This window comes from Abramis brama, assembly GCF_963993115.1.
Source record: "Abramis brama genome assembly, chromosome: 1".
NCBI lineage: Eukaryota > Metazoa > Chordata > Actinopteri > Cypriniformes > Leuciscidae > Abramis > Abramis brama.
This window is the reverse complement of record NC_139963.1, coordinates 55665133-55688716: the sequence shown is the minus strand read 5'-3', so window position 1 is coordinate 55688716 and position 23584 is coordinate 55665133. Positions and strand designations below refer to the sequence as shown.

The 23584-nt window shown below is 41.1% G+C and overlaps 1 long non-coding RNA gene across 4 annotated transcripts in view; it reads right to left on the bottom strand.

Annotated features, from left to right (window-relative positions):
- The window catches only part of LOC311073706, a 58590-nt gene that overhangs the window by 10308 nt on the left and 24698 nt on the right, over nucleotides 1–23584 (bottom strand). For 2 of the 4 annotated variants that reach the window (XR_014604197.1, XR_014604200.1), the window contains 3 exons: nucleotides 8722–9249; nucleotides 7935–8098; nucleotides 1818–2452 (listed from right to left, as the gene is read on the bottom strand). This is a non-coding gene — a long non-coding RNA (uncharacterized lncRNA). Of the gene's footprint in view, nucleotides 1–1817; nucleotides 3240–7934; nucleotides 8099–8721; nucleotides 9250–23584 lie in introns of those variants that run through there. The other 2 variants (XR_014604199.1, XR_014604198.1) reach the window with 2 other exon arrangements.

Genomic DNA, 23584 nt, shown 5'->3' with positions numbered 1-23584 from the left:
CCCCTCAGAAAGTAGTCTCAGTCTAGTTCTTTCTACATCTCGTTCCTGTTCTTCACTTCTAAGTTTTTCTAATTCTAACAAACGGTCTTTCTCTTTTTCGTGCACTTCCAAACGTTTTTGCTCATTTTCCTGCTCTAAACGCTTCTCCAGCATCTCTTGTTCCTTCGCCAATTTAAATTGCTCAAATTCCAATCTCTTTTGCTCCAACTCCAATTTCTTTTTCTCTAATTCTATATCCATCTCTATCCTCAACAGTTGTTTTTGTTGTTCAAAGGTTAAATCGCTGGACTTAAGCTGCATTTTAGGCTTTACGCTAGACTCAGGAATATCAGCAATCTCGTTAATTTGTATTTCTGGACTAGGACTGATTGGGGTTACATCAGGCAAAACCTGCTTCTCTCTTAAGAACTCGCGAATAAAACCCACAAATTCCTTCTTCTTAGCAGATTTAAGTACGGCCGGCAACTCAATCGCATAATACTCGGCCACCTTCAACAATTGTTCCCTAGTTAACCCCACTAACAAACGCTCAGACGGAGCTGCTAAAAACTCCTCCAACATGACCATCAGTACACTTTCCAATCCACAACAAATCCAGCCAAACCGGTTATAAAGTCGATACAGTTCAGGTAACCAGACAGACTAATGCTGGAGCATCCCCCTAACATTTACCCCCCTACTATTCTAACCTATCTTCACACCAAAGTCCAAGAACAAGGATAATTTACTCACCCATACCGCTGGAGTCGTACTGTCCCGACAAAGTCACTCCAGCCGGTGCTCCACGGCGGTGCCCTCGTTCAGACCTCAGTGACAGTAAGCTAGACCCACAACGCCGAAGCGCACTAATTGGGGACAAGACATGGCTCCACAAAATTTCCCGTCCAGCCACCCAAACTGCTAACGAACCTTACTCACCGAACGGCTGAAACAAAAACGCTCCTTATCTTAACTCTCCCTCCTACACACACACACACAAAATCAGTGTGGCTCTCCCAAAACAATCCGCGAGCTGATAGTAAACTCAACTTACTTCACTCATTCATAAACCGGCTAGATCACATAACGCAGCACTACACACACTAGTAGCCTACTACTAGAAATTAAAGCAGCCTAACGTTACTTATCAAACTCAAAGACTAAACGGACGAGCCCCCATATGTTACGACCACTTGGCTCATACAGTGATCGCAACATGAAAGGCGAGACCACACCGCTACATTTAACAAAGAGTGTTTATTTAACAAAAAATAGAAGTGTATCAGTAAATGTAATGGTTAACCAAAAATGTAGTGTTCGTCAGTAGAATGAAACGGGTGGTGAGAGGAGGTAAGTGCGACCAGCGAGGCAGCCACCAGCCGCACGGACCGACAGCCCGAAGAGGAGAGAGAGCGCGAGACCCTGGAAGGCCTCTTTTAACAGGTCATCCATTAACCTTCACGGCCAGCCTACAGCTCCACCTGTAGGACTAAGACAGACAGACAGACGGCAACCATAAAACACAGACAAACAACAAGCTGCCCAGCAGCACGGCAAAGCCGGTCATGACAATGTACACTGTAAAACTTTTCACTGTAAATTTACAGTAAAATACTGGCAGCTGGGTTGCCATCCACATACTGTATTTTTACAGCACTAGTACAGTAAACAGCATTTACAGTAATCCACTGTAATTACCAAATACAGCACTTGTCTACAGCAATAAATTGTATTTTTACAGGGAATACTGCTTTTATTATTACATAATTAAAACATTATACTTTAAGGTTTCATAAGAGTAGTCACACTAGGAAAAAGAAAACAACATTTTCTGGGTTTTAAAACATTTATTTAGGTTAAAAGCAAAGATCAGAAAATTGCTTTCTGTGAACATGTTGGCTGAATTATTTTTTAAACATAAAATGCAATTTTAACACTTAACAACAAACAGGTAACAGTTAGCACTTAATTAAAGGAATAGCTCAGAGAGAGACAGCACAAAAGATGTGTAAAAAGAAACCAGATATCGGTTTTAACGACTACCGTATTTTCTGGACTATAAGTCGCATCAGTCAAAAAATGTGTCATGAAGAGGAAAAAAACATATATTAGTCACACTGGACTATAAGTCGCATTTATTTAGAAATTAATTTCACAAAATCCAAGACCAAGAATAGACATTTAATCTGGAAAGGCAAGTTATTCAACTACACAGTAGCACACAGAACAACAGGCTGAGTAGGTGTCCGGTATGTTAACGCAACACATTAACAGTTATTCAGCTACACAATAGCATAAAGAACATATACCTGGGAGGCTGAATAGGCTAAATTAACATAAGCCAGCGAGTCCAACATGCAAGTTACCAGTAAAGAAGTTCACCAAGCTCCAGCGATCTCATTCCACATCACTGAATCCATTGAATTTTCTTCATCCTTGGTGTCACTTCAGAACAACTCCGCCATAGAGCGCCCTGTAGACGGTAATGTTTTCATCTCAGTCTGAATTAATTTTGATATATAAGTCGCACCTGAATATAAATCGCAGGACCAGCCAAACTATGAAAAAAAGTGTGACTTATAGTCCGGAAAATACGGTAGTTTGTTTGGTTAAAACTGAACAACATGAAAAAAAAATGCATTGGATGTTGTGATCAATAACTGATATTTTTTCTGCCCTGGTTAAAATACATCAACTCCATGTGTCCGTTTACATGTGCACGGTCAACTAATTAAACTTTTGGAAGTGGGATTGCCAGATTTAAAGTTTTACTCTACAACTTTTGTCTACGCATCACCCAGCTCATTAAAGCTGCCGTCGGCAACATTTTTTTGATCATATTCAGTGAAATCGACACTATAATCCGACAGAACAACATAAATAAGGTGGTTTTAGAAAAAAACCTGAGCTTCTAACTCCACCTGGAGCGTGTTATTTGTTTTGCAAAAATCCACCGCTCCCGGATCATCGGGTCCAATCAGCGCAGGGGGGTGTGACTGTGAGATCTCACTGTCAATCACAGGTCGTGCACACGCCACAGATCCCCCCTTCCTCGCGCACGTTACAATATCTCACATGCACACGCCTGAAGTTCGCCTGAAGATTGCATGAAGCGTGATGGCGGAGAGAAATCTGCCAGACTTGCCGATTGCAGCTTTAACAATATCATCCCCTCATCAGGTCCATTAGAGTATCAGTGAAAAGGCAGTCATAGACTCTCAGTTTATATAGAGCACACATTGCCAGAATCCAGCCCAAACCTTTGTGACAGAAATAATTTAACTTAATTGCAAGCCTTGTAATGTTTATTGCATATATGACTACATGATAATGTTACACCCAAAAATGAAAATTCTTACATGAATTTTTGCACCCAAAAATTAAAATTCTGTCATTATTACTCAACCTCAAGACTTTCGTTCATCTTCGGGACACAAATTAAGATATTTTTGATGAATTATGATGGTTTCATAATGATGGTTTCATAATTATGATGGTATGAGGTTTCTGTTCTTCCATTGATATCAATGTCATTGCAACTGTCAAAGCCCAGAAAGGTGGTAAAAACATTGGTAAATAGTACATATAACATCTCGGTTACGTATGTAACCCTCGTTCCCTGGGTAGGGAATGGAGACGTTACGTCGGATGACGACGAATGGGGTTTCGCTTAGAAAGCCTATCATCTTCGAGGATATAAAACGAGCCAATGGCAATGAAATGCCATGGGTCTGCGGAATTTGCATAGCGTATCTCCACCCCACCCTGGGGGTATATAAGGAAGTACGCCAACAACATGCAGATATGTCTTCGCTGAGGAGCCGAGACTGAACTCAGGCATTCCAGCAGTACAGCGGAAGTGGCAGGGAGACATAACGTCTCCGTTCCCTACTCAGGGAACGAGGGTTACATATGTAACCGAGACGTTCCCTTTCGTAGTCACTCCGAGTTATGCCGGATGACGACGAATGGGGTTCCCAGTGTAATCACGCCACCTCTCGACTGTCTTCCAGTGCCCTGTGTAAGTCTGAGCTCCCTGTCGTGAGACTGGCACGGACGAAGGAGTCCTACTTAACACAGGAATACCAAGGTACACTGGGAAGCATATCTCAGTGGAAATATGCAATTATGCCCAGCCCGAAGGGGGGGACTTGGGATACACATATGACCCCGGGGGGCTGCATATGGAGTATCACTGGGGTGTCCAGCCGCAGGTGGAATATTTCAACCCCAGGGGTGGCAAGGTGGCTTGCTGAGGGAAAGACACATGCTCAGAGAGGCTTACAGTGGAAATACACATGTGGGGGTCGCCTGGAGGGGGAACCATGCACATGGAGGCACCTAGCCAAGCGCGAAAGCTGCCGGTGGCATAACTCTGGCGTTGACGTCGACAGTGCTGGAAGAGCTCAGGGCTTATGAGGCTCACCTGAAGCCGGACTTCATTTCGGCTGGAGGGACAGTCTCGATCGCACCCTTCGCCAGTAGGGTGGCGACCTCCGCTCTCATGACAGGGGCATTGCCACCGACCATAGTGAAGCGGACTACCCTGAAGCGGGGAGGAGACCGTGCAAACTGAATCGCGTAACCGAACCTGATGGTCCTCGCGACCCAGCGGGACAGTCTGGGAAGCTCTAACCAGGCTCCCAAAAACTGTACCAGCGGGGTCATGCGGACCACAGACGTACCCTCGGTGGTGCAGCGAAGCGGAATGACCGGCCCAGGCGTGGGTGGCATAGCAGCCCGGTGCGGGGGAACGGTCATTAGCCACGTCCTGCCAGAGGAGGCCAGGGGAGGACCAGCGTTCCACGGGGCCGTGCTTCTGGCAGGGTTCTGGCGACAGAGGGGGACGAGAGTGGCGAGGCTTGTGAGCGGCGCGCACTGTCATCCGAGAACTCTGTGTGCTCAGAGATGGGAGAGTCAGTTCTTTCTTTAACCACAATAGGGCACTGCCCGTCGTGGGACGGGCAGCGGGAGTGAGAAAACCAAGGATTCTCCCCCGGCCCTCCACCAGAGGAAGGAGCGGCCCTGCTACCGTCTCCTGAAAGGAACTCAACGCCATCTCTGAGCAGCCCGTCTCAGGAGCGCCGCTTTGCCTGGCGTGTAGCGTGGCGGCAGAGGGCTGTGGGGCCTTCCTGCGGCTTCCTCCACAACGCGACCTGGAAGCAGCTTGCTGCAGGGGCCGATCGGCAGGGGCGGAAGCCGCCGGAGGGCGCCCTCGGCGGCGAGCGGACGGAGGCACCTGTGCCGACGACTGCACTGCCGGAGCAGCGAGCCACCGGGGCACGACATGTTTTAAAGCCTCAGTCTGCTTCTGAGCAGTCGAGAACTGCTGGGCTAAGTCCTCGACTGCACCGCCAAAGAGGCCAGCCTGGGATATGGGGGTGTCGAGGAACCGGGTCCGCTCGGCCTCCTGCATATTGGCCAGGTTGAGCCACAGGTGTCGCTCCTTGACCACGCAAGTGAACATCACCTGACCAAGCGAGCGTGCGGTCACCTTCGTCGCCTGGAGAGCAAGGTTGGTGGCGGCATGCAACTCATCAAAGAGTGCTGGGTCAGTCCTCCCCTCGTGCATGTCATGTAACAGCTGGGCCTGGTAGACCTGCAGCGTCGCCATGGCATGCAGTGAGGAGGCTGCCAGCCCCGCAGCTCTATAGGTCTTCGCCACGAGAGTGGAGGAGAACGTACAGGCCTTGGAGGGGTGCTTTTGGTCGCCACGGGAAGAAGCACTCTGAGGACATAGTTGCATGGCAACAGAGCGTTCAACCTGGGGAACCCCAGTGTACCCTTTGGCAGCCGTCTGATCGAGAGGAGGCAAGGCGGAGGAGGTCGCCGGGCGATCACGGGAAGACAAGGGTAACTTCCAGGACCTCGTTACGACCTCATGCACATCCGGGAAGAATGGCATTGGGGTTGGACGCTGACGGGGATCACCCAAAAACCATTTGTCCAGCCGCGAGCGCACTGGACCGGGTGGTGGAGACCACTCGAGGCCAATGGCCGCGGCTGCCCAGGAAAGCATGGCTGTCAGCTCGGGATCTGACTCGGGCAATGCTGGCACACTCGAAGGCAGCAGCACAGCCGAATCGTCACTTCCCAAGGACTCCTGCCCACCTTGTGATGCAGTGATCGACATTTGATCGTCATCTGGAGCGCCAAATGAGACCCGCGGTGCGCCGTGAGATTGCACGGCTGGCTCATTTGGAACACTCACAGGTTGCACAGTGCTAGAGGGAGGTGTGGAGTGTGGAAGAGTCTGCGCTTTGTTCCACACCACACTCAGGTCACCCTGGCCGCCAGCCGAAGTACCAGCTCTCGTGGAGCTCGTAGATCGGGGTGCGGATGAGGGGACTCTACCTCGAACGAGATTGTTTCTCGACCGCAACAGCGCGATGGTCATGTTCCCGCAATGGGAACATGATTCATCCACAATCGCTGCCTTAGCGTGGTCAACACCCAGACACGCAAGACAACGATTGTGCCCATCAGAATCGGAAACTAGTCGACCGCAACCAGAAGTGCACGGGCGAGGCATCTTTAAAAAGACGTACCGCGCGCAATGCTCTTTTTGTGAAAGGAAATTCTCCTTTCGTAACTCGGAGTGACTACGAAAGGGAACTACAGTGGTTCAACCTAAATATTATGAAGTGATGAGAATACTTTTGTGTGCAAAAAAACCCCCCAAAATAACAACATTGTTGCATAATCTCTTCTTTACCATGTCATTCTCCTACACGGTTGACGTAGTGTAAACAGTACAGCGCTTCTGGGTTCTACATCAGAACGTAGGCTCACTATTGGCTAGCTCATGGCTCATCACACACGACCAGAGTCGGACAATAATAAGCCTGCGTTCTGACGTAGAAGCGCTGCACTGGCTTTTTCTACCTGAGGCAAACTTTAGTCTAAAAGCATAATTAGAATGGAAACGCCACTTTTAAGTTTGACCGTATTTTCGTTTTTGGTCAAATTGCCTTTTGAAGTGCTTGGGGCACTTCTATGATAGCATCAAAAATCACTATTTTTTAAACACTAAGAAGGCTCGACACAACATGAAACTGTGCTTGAAGTATCACCAGAGGCTCTACACATGAACTCCAGCATTGAGAACATTGTATGTGTATAGAGAGTTTAATAGAAAGATTTTGAACAACTCACTGAAGCTGTGTCCGCCAGCATTTTGACGGTCAAAAATAGTCGATCTAATAACTTTATTCTAGAGATGCTGTAAAGCCTAAACAGTCTATGCTACTGTAATCTCCTATTATCTCTGTAAAACTGAAACAATCTATATTGTTAAAAGCAATATATAAATGAAGGTGACTTGACACTGTTTGCACTACGTCAACAGTGTAGGAGAATGACGTGAAAAAGAAGAAATTGTTGAATAATGTCATTATTTTGGGGGTTTTTTGTGCACAAAAAGGATTCTCGTCGCTTCATAATATTAAGGTTGAACCACTGTAGTTACATGGATTATTTAAACAATGTTTTTACTAGCTCTCTGGGCCTGAAAGTTGCAAAGATGTTGCTGTCTATGGGTGGTTCAGAAACCTCTCAGATTTCATCAAAAATATCTTCATTTGTTTTCTGAAGATGAACGAAGGTCTTACAGGTTTGGAACGACATGAGGGTGAGTAATTAATGACATAATTTTCACTAATCCTTCAACTGAAAACAACTTGCACTGGCATATCTTAAAATATGTGACTGCCACTGTTTTGTCTCAAGATGCACACCAGTAATATATATATATTTTTTTATGATACATTTTTATAAAAGCTGCTTAAATACGCTAATTTTATTAAGGCCTTGACCTGGCTTAAGCTAAGCCCTGTATGGAAACCAGGGCCATATTGTTCATACCAGTAGTCAGCTTAATAAATACTGTCAAGACAAGGCTAGTGACACAATTCAGTCTAATATATATATGTATGGCAAATATGCTTATGACTAACCTCTAAACAAACTCAAGGTGCTGCCTCTTCCTGGTACTGCAAGCTGAACTCATAGGTGGAGGCAAACAGTGCTGCCAGGCCAGTGATGAAGTCAGGCTGTGATCCTTCACACACACCTTGAGCTTCCAAACGTAATATCCAGCACTGGTTGCTTAGAGATTGACCTGTAATGCAATAAAAACAAGTAATAAAAACTCGGTGAGTGTTTTAGCACAATTTTCTTACCTCATGGGATCACAACACTAAGAGATAGTAAATCTTTTCCTGGATTTTTTTTGTGCGTTCCCGAGAGTAGACCTTCCTTAACATAATGCCGAAAACCCGAAGTCTCTAGGTGGACTGGTTGAGGAGTAGATAGAAGTGCAAGATTGGTGTGCACAGACGCACAGAACAGAAATCATGAGTTAACAAGCGCAATTTTGTCCGGTGGAAAATTGCGCTAAAAAAAGAATAAATAAATAATATTAATAATTAAAATAACTACTGTGGGTTCCACTGTGGTTCGATGTAGTTGTCTATTCATAGTTCTATGAATTAAATTTTTCAACTAAAAATTAAAATTTGTTAGGGTTAGAATGCTAAAATGCACTGGCATATAATTTTGCTTCTTTTAAGCATAAACACACTGAATTTTGACTTATTCTTTTAGAAAACAGGACAGTCATTACTTGTCTACTAATTAAGAAAAACATATTTTGCAGTGGGTTGAGTAAATGAAAATCAAACTAAATATGTGGAAACAATGTAGAAATGCGAACACAAAAAAATAACTTATATATTGGCTTACCGTATCACTCAGTTGAACAATTTTCCATCTTTTCAAACTCTAAATCCCACTTATCGTCACGCGCAGGTTAGATTATTCAGATGACAAATTCTTCCAACCGTCTGCACGTTAACGTAGTCCATTTTCTGCTGCGTCACAGGCAACTAATGTTTGAAACACAAACCGAAGCTCACAAAAGCTTAAAAATTGCTCACATAAATGTTCATATATGTTGCAGGCATATATTGTGTTCTCAGATAAGTCAAATATATGTATAGATATATGTCATGCTATTTAAACTATAAGTACATTTATGGCCATATATTACATTTTTGTATGGGTTGTGTAAAAACTGAGACAATGGATTGAGATTATTTTTATACGAATACGAATTGAGTATTCCCGACAACGCTTTATCTGTATAGTGGTAAAGGGATCCTCCATAGGGAGAGACTAGTTGGCACTTCAGCACTGCATTGTCATCGGGTCCAGGCGAAGGTCCTTCATCAGGTCTGGATACGGCCTGGATCCTGCAGGCTGCGGGAAAACCTTGGGATAAACAAAGACACTAAAATTAGCGTAGATGCCATTCTTCTTATGTCACGAGTACATCAGGATTTATGGGAAGTGTTCCCAATTCCGGCTGACCTAATCTATGCAGCCTAACATTGGATTATAGAAGTCTATAATGTATCATGTGAATGCTAGTTCAAAGAGATGTGTCTTTAATCTAGCTTTGAACTGACAGAGTGTGTCTGCTTCCTGGACAATGGTAGGAAGACTGTTCAGAATTTTGGCGCTAAATAGGAGAAGGATCTCCCGCCAGCAGTCGATTTTGATATTCTAGGTATTATCAACTGGCCGGAATTTTGACATCGCAATAGACGTGAAGGACTATAATGCGCTAAGAGCTCGCTCAAGTACTGTGGAGCTAAACCATTTAGTGCTTTGTAAGTAATCAGTAATATTTTAAGATGTATGCGACATTTAATAGGGAGCCAATGCAGTGTTGACAGAACTGGGCTAATATGGTCATACTTCCTGGTTCTGGTAAGAACTCGAGCTGCTGCGTTTTGAACCAGCTGTAGTTTGTTTATTAAAGCTGCAGTCGGCAAGTCTGGCAGATTGAGTCGACTTAGCCAAAATTTTGAATGTTTACAACTCTCATGCCCCTCCCCCACTACCAGCGAGCACCTCCCATCGAGGTCGTGCTCCTCAGTGCTTCACTGTGCGTGTGTACCTGATTTTCTGTGAACGCGTCCGTCTCTTCAGCATCGATCAACACCATGGACTCGGAGGTAGGCTGCCCTGGCTAATCTATCCATAGATAGCAATAACCGAGGAATTGGAAGCTTGTTAGTAGATTTTCTCTCCGCCATCAATCTTCAGGTGAACTTCAGGCATGTGCATGTGATTGTAACGTGCGCGAGGGGGGAGTGGGATCTGTGGCGTGTGCACGACCTGTGATTGACAGTCAGATCTTACAGTCACACCCCCCTTGCGCTGATTGGACCCGATGATCCGGGAGCGGTGGATTTTTGCAAAACAAATAACACGCTCCAGTTGGAGTTAGAAGCTCGTTTTTTTTTCTAAAACCACCTTTTTTATGTTGTTCTGTCGGATTATAGTGTCGATTTCACTGAATATGATAAAAAAAATGTTGCCGACGGCAGCTTTAACCATGCAGGACAACCACCCAGTAGAGCATTACAATAATCTAGCCTTGAGGTCATGAACGCATGAACTAATTGTTCCACATTTGTCAATGAGAGCATATGGCGTAATTTAGATATATTTTTAAGATGGATAAATGTTTTACAGATACTAGACACGTGACTTTCAAATGAAAGATTGGTATCAAAGAGCACACCCAGGTTCCTAATCGACGACGAAGACTTAACAGAGCAGCCATCGAGTGTTAGACAGTATTCTAGGTTATTACGTGAGGAAGGTTTTTGTCCAATAATTAGAATCTCTGTTTTTTCAGAATTTAGAAGTAGGAAATTACTAGTCATCCAATTTTTTTATATCAGCTGTACATTCCGTTAATTTTGTGAATTGGTAAGTTTCGTTAGGTTTTAAAGAAAAATAGAGCTGAGTATCGTCGGCATTAGTGGTCGACCGATATATCGCCAAGGCCGATATATCGGCCGATATTTGGCATTTTGGAAATATAAGCATCGGCCAATACGTTTTTCTGATTGGCCGAAGTGTTGGAAGCAGGACTTTTATTTTGACGGGCGGCGCTGAGAACACCAGCGCCAGAAGAGAACGGCAATGGCAGCTCCTCAGATCACACAATGCTCACTCACATTCTCCGTCTTCATTAATTTACGATCTCTGTCACTCATATCTAATACTTTGTTAGACAGAACTGGTAAACAAAGAAAGTAAATGGTATGCGAAGTAAGTAAAGTAAAGCGTTTGCTTTTATATTATTTGTAACAGAAAAGGCAAACAATCAGGCTAAAATACTTTCTCATTTGCTGTCAACATTCAGCAAATGCGCATCTACGTCATTTAAACAAATCTCTGAATATCTAATAAACATTTAATTTTACAAACCTTGCATATTTAATTGAATCCAGCTGTAATATCTTGTGAAGTGTGCATTACTGTCTGTAAGTGACGGTCAGTCCGTGCGTAGTGAGTGAATGCGAACAGAAGATCAGCTTCAGGAGACACGATCAAAAACTTTAAATCCTTCATTTTAAAATATGCTGTGCTACAGTCAGGTCCATGAATATTGGGACATCTACACAATTCTAATCTTTTTGGCTCTAAACACCACCACAATGGCTGCCAATGGAACTGGTTCTCTTGTATTTATTGATGATGTGACTGCTGACAAAAGCAGCAGGATGAATTCTAAAGTGTTTCGGGCAATATTATCTGCTCATGTTCAGCCAAATGCTTCAGAACTAATTGGACGGCGCTTCACATTGCAGATGGACAATGACCTGAATCTACTGCAGTCAGATTCACCCGTGTTCACTCTGAAGGAATCACTCACATGGCTGGTGCACTTGTAATGACACATCAAGGATGTTAAGAGGCTAAAAGCAGGTTTAAAACTTGCCCCATTGAAGTCAACAGGGTGCAAATTTTAAAAAGAGGATAACACGGTGTAAGCAACAACACAGATTTTTGTCGTTGTTCTCTGTACTGACAGCACTCCAAATTTACAAAAAAATGAGCTCAATGTTAAAATTGACCGGAGTTCTCCTTTAATGAGTTACGATGAGGACAGAACTAAACATTCAAATGGTTACACTATAGATCTTGATATTAAACAAATTTTATTTAGATTTTTATTTAGACTAGATTTAGATTTAGATTTTGGCTTCCAATGATTATAAAAATAAGATATTTGAGGTATAACCATTAAAAACTAAAGCAGCATTCTGTCAACTTCCTTCCCTTCGCAGCGGTCATTTCTCCCTAAAACCCAAACATAACGTCAGAATCTGCATGATCGGTTATTGTTGTAAAATGTAGTCTATACTGTTACTTAACTCCAGGACGGGTTTGATAATAAAAGGCTATTAAAAATACCAAAACTGAAGCAAAGACGTTGTTCCAAATGTGGCGTGCGCTCCGAAACACCGCAATGAGACAAGCAACGTATATTTTGGGCTTCGTGTGAACATCTAAACAATCAAATATAGCTACACAAAAAATATTCTAAATGGCCGCCTTGGAGATTCACTTAACCTGTTAACCGTTGCCAGTGCGCCCGCGCACTGAAGCGTTTTTTTTTTTTTATTTAGTTCAAATTTACTATCAGATTTAATGTTATACCTTGACAAACTATACATCATTAAAAAGATATAAGACTCAAGTTTCAGTATTTGACCACTATTGTATTCTGAGAAACTTATAGCGACAGTTATTTCTTAATTTCTGTCAGGAGTTATGAAATGAAAAAATGAGTCGATACCTTTAATATGAATTATGCGCGTCAGCCGGTTTCATTCATAAAAAAACTCCCGTGCTGTCGTCATGACAGCGAAACACAAAACAAATGCGTCGATGTAATCTTTATGAGCGTTTGGCAATCTCATTTACTGTGTTTTCAACTCATACCAATAGCCTGATGGCGCTATATGCACAATAATAACCCATATATAGAACATGAAGAAGAGCCATAATCATGTGACATTCCAGGACGTCACTGATACACACAAAGCTACAGAGGTCGCGCTGTAACATGCAGATAAAGATGTTTTGAAGACAATAAACATGATTGCAATGATATTTGAGTTACCTGTGTTTTTCAAGCCATGCCAGGTATTTTCATAATAATAGATTATATTTATAATGTAATGCTAATCTATATAGACCATCATTGTGCAGAATATGATCAGGGTTGCCAACTCTCACGCATCTGGCGTGACAGTCACGCATTCAGCCTCAATCTCACGCTCTCACGCTTAACAAAGAAATCTCACGCTAAATTATGCATTCTGTGCTGTATTTTTTTTTTTCACTCATGTGCACTAAATTTCAGAATTACTATAAACAATTCAGGCTCTTAACTACTGGATGGACCACTATTTATGGCGCAAATTAGTTAAAATCTCCCGGAATCTAGAGCGAGCACGCATGCGAGACAGAGACTGTGCTCCAAACCGCGTAGCGCACGCACGGCAGAGAGGGAAAGCAAGCAAGAGATCGGTGTGCAAGGGCGTCGCTAGGGCTGGGCTAAGGGGGTTTAAGCCCCGAATGTTTTTAGTAAAGCCCCGAATATTTTTTTAGCTTGTCTTTCTCATAGAGCAAAACAATAAAAATATTTTTTTTAAAAATGAATAAGATTACAGCAGCCGCGATTACCATGAAAAGTGCATATTACAGTTTTATTTATATTTTTCCCTTTGCATTAAAGATATTTACGACTTGAGTTTGCAGCGTTGAGCATTGTAGCCAATCACAGACTTGTCTGTTGAACGCATCGGCCAATCAGAGGCGTTTATATGAGTCGCTGTGCTGAAGATGTGTTTTGCGCGAGCAAGTTCTACACTTTCGCAAACCTGTCATTATTATAATTTGCCTATAAACTTAAGATGCAAATAAAAGATTCACTGCAATGTATTTGATATTCTTGATGCTGTTCTGATGCGCTCCATTACGCACCGCTCTGTTTGGTGTTAGGCTGACTAAAAGTTCAGTGGTCTAGCTCTTCAATGTCAGAATGATTAAAGAAGTGAACGAATGCCTGGCAAAATGTAAGTGGAAAACATTTAATATTTGACTTTTACAATAGAAATGTTCAACTACCGACAGTATCCGGTGACGCGAATTACTCAACTTTTTTTATTTATTTATTAAATTTAGCCTTTTTGAATTGAAAATATGCTATAATTTCCTTGATTCATTTAGAGAGAATGCATGCATAATTAAAAATAAAATATTATTTGCAAATAGTTACAATTATTTCACTAATACAATAAGCTATTTTTTTCTTTATTCCCTTAAATCGCTTTTATAATTAATTAATTCCTTTAAATAAAAATACCCCTGAGCTAAACTCAAAAGTTGGCAACCCTGATATGATCAAATAGTATATTTTGTGTCTGATTTTTTTATCTGATGCCAAATTAGATCACAGAAGATTATTTAAAACACTTCACTTGCGTTTTAAGTAAGTTTGGAGCACAAACATGGTTTTAATCTCATAAATTGTCATGTATTGATGGTGTGCTAAGCTAACATGCTAGCTAGCTCTAGGTGCTTCTATCTTGAAAAAAATTTAACTAAATACAGAGTTTTAGACTTATCATCTTCATATTTTAAATATAATATGGTCAGACATGTGGCTTTAGCTGCAGTGCATTTCTAGATTGATACAGTGTCAACTTCAATTTTATTTTCATGAAGATGTTTCATAAAAATAAATTTCTAATAACTTTACAAAACTTTAAAGCTATTTATAACAATTTTTTTCATTATGACAATAATTAATTCTACATTTACAATAAACTGCCAGGTGTCAGCTTTCAAATGAGTCAGAGATCATACTTGTGCTTTTAGTACAAAGGGTTCATGAACTGTATCTGTTTCAGTTTGGGTATGTCATTTCTGGGGATTTTTCAAAAGTGGGGTTGCAGCTTAACAGGTTAAATACAGTTTATGTCTTAAATGGACGTAAATAGTTGGGAGAAAATATGATGCGTAATAATGATTAGATCTGCATTTGGTCTTTAAGAGGCAGCAGTCTAATAAACCTTCTGATGATTGCTCCATTAATGTGAATCAAACAACAAAATGCAAAGAGAAGCAGCTCTTGAATAATATAAGCTTTAATCTATCTATGATAAACTATGCAGTGTTATTTTACATCTGACTTTATTAGATGTATTTTTAGCCCATATTACTCCTGAACTTTACTGCAAACATTTGTGTTCTTTCTCGCAGTGAAATTGACTTGATCTTGTGTTTCTTGTGTCCCACTTTCACATGCATGTGAAGTCAATGGAAGGAGAAGTTTAGTGTGAACGGCCCTTAATTAAAATTTTTTAGGAGTTTTTAACATAATTAAATATATCAAATATCAAAAAGTTGGTGTCAAAATATGCCAATATTGTATATTTTAATGTTCATATCATGTTAGATAAGTGTGCCATTAATCAAACATATTAAATAGTTCTCACTATAGAAACATGGGATTTATGCATAATGTTTTTAAAAAATAACTGGAAGATCAGTGTACCTCATTCAGGGAAAGTTTTAGGAACGGATAATTTATAAAAAGACAAATTATTGTAATATTTTATAGCAGTTGTCTGTTACATCTGGTATAATTCTAATATCCATTCACTCTATATTTCTCTCTTTGAACTATTTTGATTATTTAAAAAAAAAAAACGTTTTTCTTTAATTTCAGACCCGATGGAAGAGAGTGAGGAGAGTGAAGAACTGAGTGAAGTGGAGGAGGAGAGAGAAGAACTGAGTGAAGTGGAGGAGGAACTTCATGTCCAACCTGGAGGAAATCCTTTGAGTCGCTCAAAGACTAAAAAGACATTTTTAAAGAAAAGAAGAGCCAAGAAATCTTTCCCCTGCACTCAGTGTGCAAACAGTTTCACAAGCAAACAAAGACTTGAGCATCACATGATGATCCACACCGGATGGAAGCCGTTCACATGTGATCAATGCGGAAAAAGTTTCAGGCAATCAGCAAACCTTAATGTTTACATGAGGATCCACACCGGAGAGAAGACGTTCTCATGTGATCAGTGTGGAAAGTCTCTCAAAAGCAAACAAAATCTTGAGATTCACATGAGGATCCACACCGGAGAAAAGCCGTTCACATGTGATCAGTGTGGAAAGAGTTTCACACACAAATATAATCTTGATGTTCACAAGAGAATCCACACTGGAGAGAAGCCGTTCACATGTGATCAGTGCGGGAAGAGTTTCAGTCAATCTTCATCCCTTAATGTTCACATGAGGATCCACACCGGAGAGAAGCCGTTCCCATGTAATCAGTGTGGCAAAACATTTCTTATGGCATCAGCCCTGAAGACACACCTGAGAGTACATACGAAGGAGAAGCCACATTCATGTTCTGTGTGTGGAAAGAGTTTTTCACAGCTGCCATATTTACAAAAACATCAGAAAATACACACTGGTGTGAGAGAGTACATGTGCTTTGAGTGTGAGAAGACTTTTACTAGAGCGGACAGTTTAAAACAGCACCAGAGAATTCATACTGGAGAAAAACCTTACAAGTGTTCACACTGTGACGAGAGATTCAATCAGTTAGCAAATCTGAAAACACATGAGAGGATCCACACTGGAGAAAAACCTTACAAGTGTTCACACTGTGACAAGAGATTCAGTCAGTTAATAAGTCTGAAAACACATGAGAGCATCCACACTGGAGAGAAGCCGCACACGTGTGATCAGTGTGGAAAGAGTTTCTCTTTTAAAAGTGAACTGAAGATACACATGAGGATCCACACTGGAGAGAAGCCGTTCTCATGTGATCAGTGCAGGAAGAGTTTCAGTCAATCTTCATCCCTTAATGTTCATATGAGGATCCACACCGGAGAGAAGATGTTCACATGTCATCAATGTGGCAAAACATTTCTTATTGCATCAACCCTGAAGTCACACCTGACAGTTCATACGAAGGAGAAGCCACATTCATGTTCTGTGTGTGGAAAGAGTTTTTCACGGCTGTCATATTTACGTGGACATGAGAAAATGCATACTGGAGTGAGAGAGCACATGTGCTTAGTGTGTGAGAAGACTTTTACTACAGCTCAACATTTAAAACTGCACCAGAGAATTCACACTGGAGAAAAACCTTACAAGTGTTCACACTGTGACAAGAGATTCAGTGACTCATCATATCTGAAAACACATGAGAGGATCCACATTGGAGAAAAACCTTACAAGTGTTCACACTGTGACAAGAGATTCAATCAGTCATCAAATCTGAAAACACATGAGAGGATCCACACTAGAGAAAAAACCTTACAAGTGTTCACACTGTGACAAGAGATTCAGTCAGTCAGAACATCTGAAAACACATGAGAGGATCCACACTGGAGAGAAGCCGCACACGTGTGATGAGTGTGGAAATAGTTTCTCTATTAAAACTCACCTGAAGCGACACATGAAGATCCATGCAGTGGATAAACCACTTAAACACAGACTGAAATCACAGAAGTAGTTTATTTTCATGTGCTGAGCAACAAAGTCTCTTCTGTGTAAGTTAGGCACACATCACCCTATAGCCACATCTCTCCTCTCCACCGATAGCCGGTGTGTGTGGTGAGCACAGGACACTTTGTTGATTACAACCAACGGGAATGTCTAATTTTTAAAAATTGCTCTCTGACAGTAGCTCATGTAAAAGCAGAAATACAGCACAATATAGGGCTCTAGACTGTGACTGAATTGTCACATTTTGCGACCTAAAACATGCATTTCAGCTCGAACCAAAAGATATTTGGCAAATACAGCTCAATTCCAGATGTTCTGATCTATAAGACACCACAGGTTTTGATGACAGGCACCAGTGTGCAATCAATGTATCAAAATGAGCCCGAGAGTGAAATCTTTAAAGGAGAACTCGGCAACTCTAGCGAACTCTAGTCACTTCTTCGCTGATTTTCCCTTTTGTTGTTGCATGTTTTCCCCACGAGCTCCCCCTACAGCTGTGGGGGTGCGTATATTTCACAACACGGTCGTAAAAAACTCACTTGCGTTGGCCTCCTCCCCCTCTCTACCGCTGCTCATGTGTGTTTGTTTTGATCGGAGCAAGCCAACTGTATCGCGTGGAGCTATGTCTACCGAGGTGGGTAATCTGGTAATACATCATACATGCGTGTGTTTATGTTGAATTGCCGTAAAGCAATTCATGTTTCGCGCTCGTTCTTGTTCTCGCTTCTCACGAGACTTCCGATTTCTATCTTGCCGGGACGGTAGTCCCCAAGTTGCAAGGTTGGTTTTCCGCCTGGGAACGCTGGGGGGAGCGGGGAAAGTCACCAATATCACCGGAACAGGTTGTTTAACCATCCAAATGATTTCTAGACAGTTTTATTAAGTTAAAAAAGTTACCAAGTTCTCCTTTAAATATGTTTGAACTTTTTGAGGAGTATTTTGGAATTGAAGGTGTTATCCACAACAGTGTAATTCTCCTTGAATTACTGCTTACCAATGCAGTATGTAAGAACTGATTTTCCTGCTAAAACAAAACTCACCATGCAATAACGCCATAAAATGCACTCTGGACAGCAGATAACAAAGACAGAGCACAGAACCATGTCCTGCCCAAACTTATCTCATTGTCCCCTTGTTTGACTTCAACTCATCCCCCCTCTCCCTCCTCAAGGCACTGAAAGTTCATTAAGAATGTCTATTTAACACGTATGGTGTTTCTTGTGAATATGTTGTTTTTCCTTTTCATGTTTGGTGTCATTTTAAGGGTCTCAGTGCGATTGGTAAAATGGTCTTAATTTCATTGCAGTCATTGGTTTAATGAGAAAGGTTGAGAGCTTAGGAGAATCCTGTTTCTCCTCTCTGGCTGATATCTCTTTATGATATCTCCTGAAACCAGGTGCTACCCCCCTGGGGTACATGGATTGGCCCAAACAACTCTAAACAACATTTGTTTAACCCCTGTTGTTCTGGTCTGGTATTTAAGGTGAGGGGACAGAGCAATCTTTGCCAAAATACATTCGAAGGTATTGTCAGCTGGGCAACAAAAATTGAGTCACGCAAACAAATACATTGTGAGGTAGCTGTGTTATTCAGAAAGCCACTGAAGACTCAAATTTCAACAGGACAAGTGGTGATGCCTATTGGAACAAGAAGAGAACTAATGCAGCTTTATCATGGAAAATTGCATGCTGGAGCAAAAGCAATGAAAGCTCAAATCAGCGAGACGTGGTGGTGGTCACGAATGATGAGAGTCATTGATGACTACTGTAGGAGATGCTTAATTTGCATGAAAGCAAATGTGGGAAAATCTATAAAGGTGCGCATGTCACATGCACCCAGACTGGTGGACTACCAAAGACAATAATAAGAAAGTGCGAGAAGCTCATCAGCAATGGGATGAAAAACATACCACTACTGACATTCCACACATTCCTGAGTTAGGCAGTTTTGTTATGGTCAAACGTATTGCTAGGAAAGGTTTAGAACCTAGATCAGGGGTGGGCAAACTACGGCCCGCGGGCCACATACAAGTTAGGCTGTTTAATCCGGCCCGTCGAGTATTTAAAAAATTGTCTTAAGATCGCATTAATTTTGCCTTTTTCTTGCAATACTTTGCGTTATATATAAATTGCGTTGCATATATTTGACAATCGGAATATCAGATATTTCATGCCATAGCTAACAAATGTAAAAAAGGAAAAATGACATAAAAGCAGATCATCATTCATTCAGCGCTGTTGTGGCTGCGGTGTGTCACGTAACAAGCTAGACGCGTCACCATGGAAACCAAACAGACAGCAACTTAAGCGCATAGACTTGGTGCACGTTAATGTTTTTTCCTTTTTTTGAAAACTCACAGAGAAAAAAATGTTTGGTAACCGCTTGCACACGTTTAGTTTTTCCTTTGATTTTTCTGCTATTTAGTTTTGCTACTCTGGATTTGTGGATGTATCCTCCTGACTGATTCCGTTTACAAAACCTTTATCGCCCGGCTTTCGACTACGCTCCCCTGACGTCTGCCATGTACAGAACCCGGTTTTGTTCATTAAATGTTCTGATCTGCATTTGCTTTTTATGTTTTATTTTATTATACTTAAAATAAATTTGTATATTCGTTTATTTCGTTTTTTTTTCCAAATTTTCGTTTTTTAAAAATTAACCTCAAAACATAACATCCTAAATGGGGGATATCTAGCATAAAAAAAATGTCAGAATGTCGTCTCTCAGTTGTTGAATTTCGCGCAGACGTTGCCACAACGTAAATGTGTTTGCCCCGCCCGATCTCATGAAAGTGCGAATACCACGAATTGTATTTGTAGTTCTTATGAAACGCAGTTTTCGCGTGCATATGATACGCACTTAAAGGGATAGTTCGCCCAAAAATGAAAATTCGGTCATCATTTACTCACCCTCAAGTTGTTTCAAACCTGTATGAATTTCTTTTTTCTGCTGAACACAAAAGAAGATATTTTGAAAAATCTCGGGTAAACCAAACAGTTGATGGACTCCATTGACTTCCATAGTATTTTTTTTCCTACTATGGAAGTCAATGGGGTCCATCAACTGTTTGGTTACCGACATTTTTCAAAATATCTTCTTTTGTGTTCAGCAGAAAAAAGAAATTCATACAGGTTTGAAACAACTTGAGGGTGAGTAAATGACAGAATTTTTATTTTTGGGCGAACTATCCCTTTAATGGCGTGTAATAGGCACGCACTCCGCACCCCTAATCCTAACCAAAGGGTTTACAGTGCGCAGCATATGCACGCAAAAAAATATATTTTTGGCGTATAAATGGCACGAGAAATAAAATTTGTGGTATAGATACGCAATTTAATGAGATCGTGTTTCATAATCTGCTACTGGGCCGGCCCTCTGTCAAATTTTAAAACCCAGTGTGGCCCTTGAGCCAAAAAGTTTGCCCACCCCTGACCTAGATGGTAGGGATCATATGAGATACTCTTAACAACCGATACAAGTGTTTGCCTTAAAGGGAAGGGTGTAGGAACAGATAGATGGTATCATTGGTCACAAGTTAAACCTTGCTTAGTGAATGAACAAAATGATAATGACGGCTTATGGCCTGATATTGAGCACTGTTCATCCATTAGCTTTAAAGATTGGGAACAAAGAAGTGATGTTTAATTATTTCTCTGCTTCCATTTCAGGAATCAAGTCCATTGACATTGATTAGAGATGGTTGTAAGTTATTCGATACGAGACATATTGATAGAACCAAGAATGGGACATACAGAGTGAAATAAGAGATTTTACACATTCTACACTACTTACAAAACACAACCTCACAAACAATGAACACCCACATACTGATTCTCAACCCCAAGGGATAGAATCCTTTAGCATCAACTTTTATTTTAGTTTGTTGTTTTGGCCAGGAACTTGAGGAGTTAAGTAATTAATGAGTCAAGGCACTGGCGGAGACTTATTAGTTTTTCTTTTCTTAGATGATTGGGGTTCATTTTTAAATGCATACACATAGATGTAAAATGACACATAGTATGCGGGAATATAACATGGGTTGGGGTTCTTTGTTATTTTGTTCTTTGTTTTGTTTTTGTTGTCTTTCCTGTTTCTATTCTTCTGTCTTTTATATATATTTCTTGGTCTGCTTTTCCTCCTCACTATCACTTCTATAGGTTGGCCACCTGGGAATGATGGTGTGGAACTGACGGGCGCAGTTCAAGTGGAAGGACTGAAGACTCAAATTTCATAATTTAATATTGTTTTTTAGTATTATTATTACTTTTTATCAATATTCATAATCAATAGTATTATGTATCTGTTTTATACCTTTTATATACATTCATAATAATTTGTACTCATTGTATTTTGTGAAGATGTGGGAGAGACTTTAGGAGACTTTGAGTGTGTGCTGGAGAGACTGAAATGTATATGCAGTGTTTTACCAAGCATAGCATAAGGGTATACATTTCAACATTATGTGTTCCTATGGTGATGCAGTTTTTTTCCTTGGTTAGAAGTATAAAGACTGAGCCCTTTGTCCAAAAGGCAGAGAAGATGACTGAGAAGCTGAATCAAGACCTTTGCTTGGTCCATTGTCTCTTCCTCCTATGTCTTATAATAAATAAATAAGAGATCTCTTGGCAAAATCACTGGTGTCTGTTTCCATGAAATCCGACAACAGGGGAAAGCAAGGTTTTTAAATCAACACCACACTGTGCCAAACTGAACAGATTCTGTAATTCATATTACAAAACAGTAGCCTGGCAAGCTAGACCTACATCAAGATATTAGGTCTGGCAACTCAACACTGGTACAGCTCAATCCGAGGGGCGTGATAAACGGTTGTCTCTCAAAATCCCTCTGCACGCAATAGGATAGCGCTACAACCAATCAGAGCAACGAAGAAGGCTAGGTGGTATATTAAACTTTTGACGTATCCAGTCGGCAAAACTACAAACACATCTTCCTTTTTTTAAAATGACTTAAGTGCTGTTCTTTGCTCTTTTCTTAAAGAAAAGCTTAACTCCAAGTCCTCCAGAGTCACGGCCAAAGCCAATTAGAAAGACCGCTGTTCCCCAGCAGTCACCATTCTTTGTTTTCAAGTAGCAGGGAACCGTCGCAACTCTGTTGTCATTATGTTAAGCCCGCCCTGCCTAGTCTATATGTAACGGGTCCGCTAGCAGATGTATGATACTTCTGGTCGAAGTGCTCTGGAAATGTTGCAAATATAACAAAGTTATAAGAGACGCGGGACAACTGTTGCTCTCTTTCCATTCAACCGGAATATCTTTTATTAAAGGGATAGTTCACTTTGAAATTAATTTTTGATATGTTTTAGCTTACCTCAAGGGCATCCAAGATGTAGGTGTCTTTGTTTCCGCAGTAGTTTCAATTTTGATATTTTTAGGTCAAACCGTTCTTGTCTATCAGTCATATAATGCAGGTCGATGGTCACTGGCTCAAAACACAAGCACAGAGTCCAAATTAAAACAATTCCCCATCGTCCAAATGAAACAATTCCCCATCATAAGTACACATTGATGGCCTAAAACACGAAACGAGCGGTTTCTTATAACCATATATACACTAGATGTCGCTTGGCTACGGTTTCGTTCCAATGAACTGCAGTAGCCAAGGCGACATCTAGTGTATATATCTATACCCGCCCGCGCCGTGAGATCATTTGGACGTGTGCTGTTTTCAAGAGATAACAACGATATAAATACTGTTCGTTTTCTCACACAAACCGCTTGTTTCGTGTCTTAGGCCATCAATGTGTACTTATGATGGGGAATTGTTTCATTTGGACGATGGGGAATTGTTTTAATTTGGACTCTGTGCTTGTGTTTTGAGCCAGTGACCATCGACCTGCATTATATGACTGACAGACAAGAACGGTTTGACCTAAAAATATCAAAATTGAAACTACTGCGGAAACAAAGACACCTACATCTTGGATGCCCTTGAGGTAAGTTAAAACATATCAAAAATTAATTTCAAAGTGAACTATCCCTTTAACAACTAACAACTTCATTTCAACTTTATATCTGCATTCAAGAATTATTACTGTTATTTTTTGTTGCTCTGTATTGAAACATAGGTAATATCCACAATTGGATAACATGAAGTCACATTCTCTTCAAAGTACATTTCCACATAAATGTATCTTCACATATTTCCACAACATTCACTTATCATAGTTTTATCTTACCATAAACACATTTTTTTC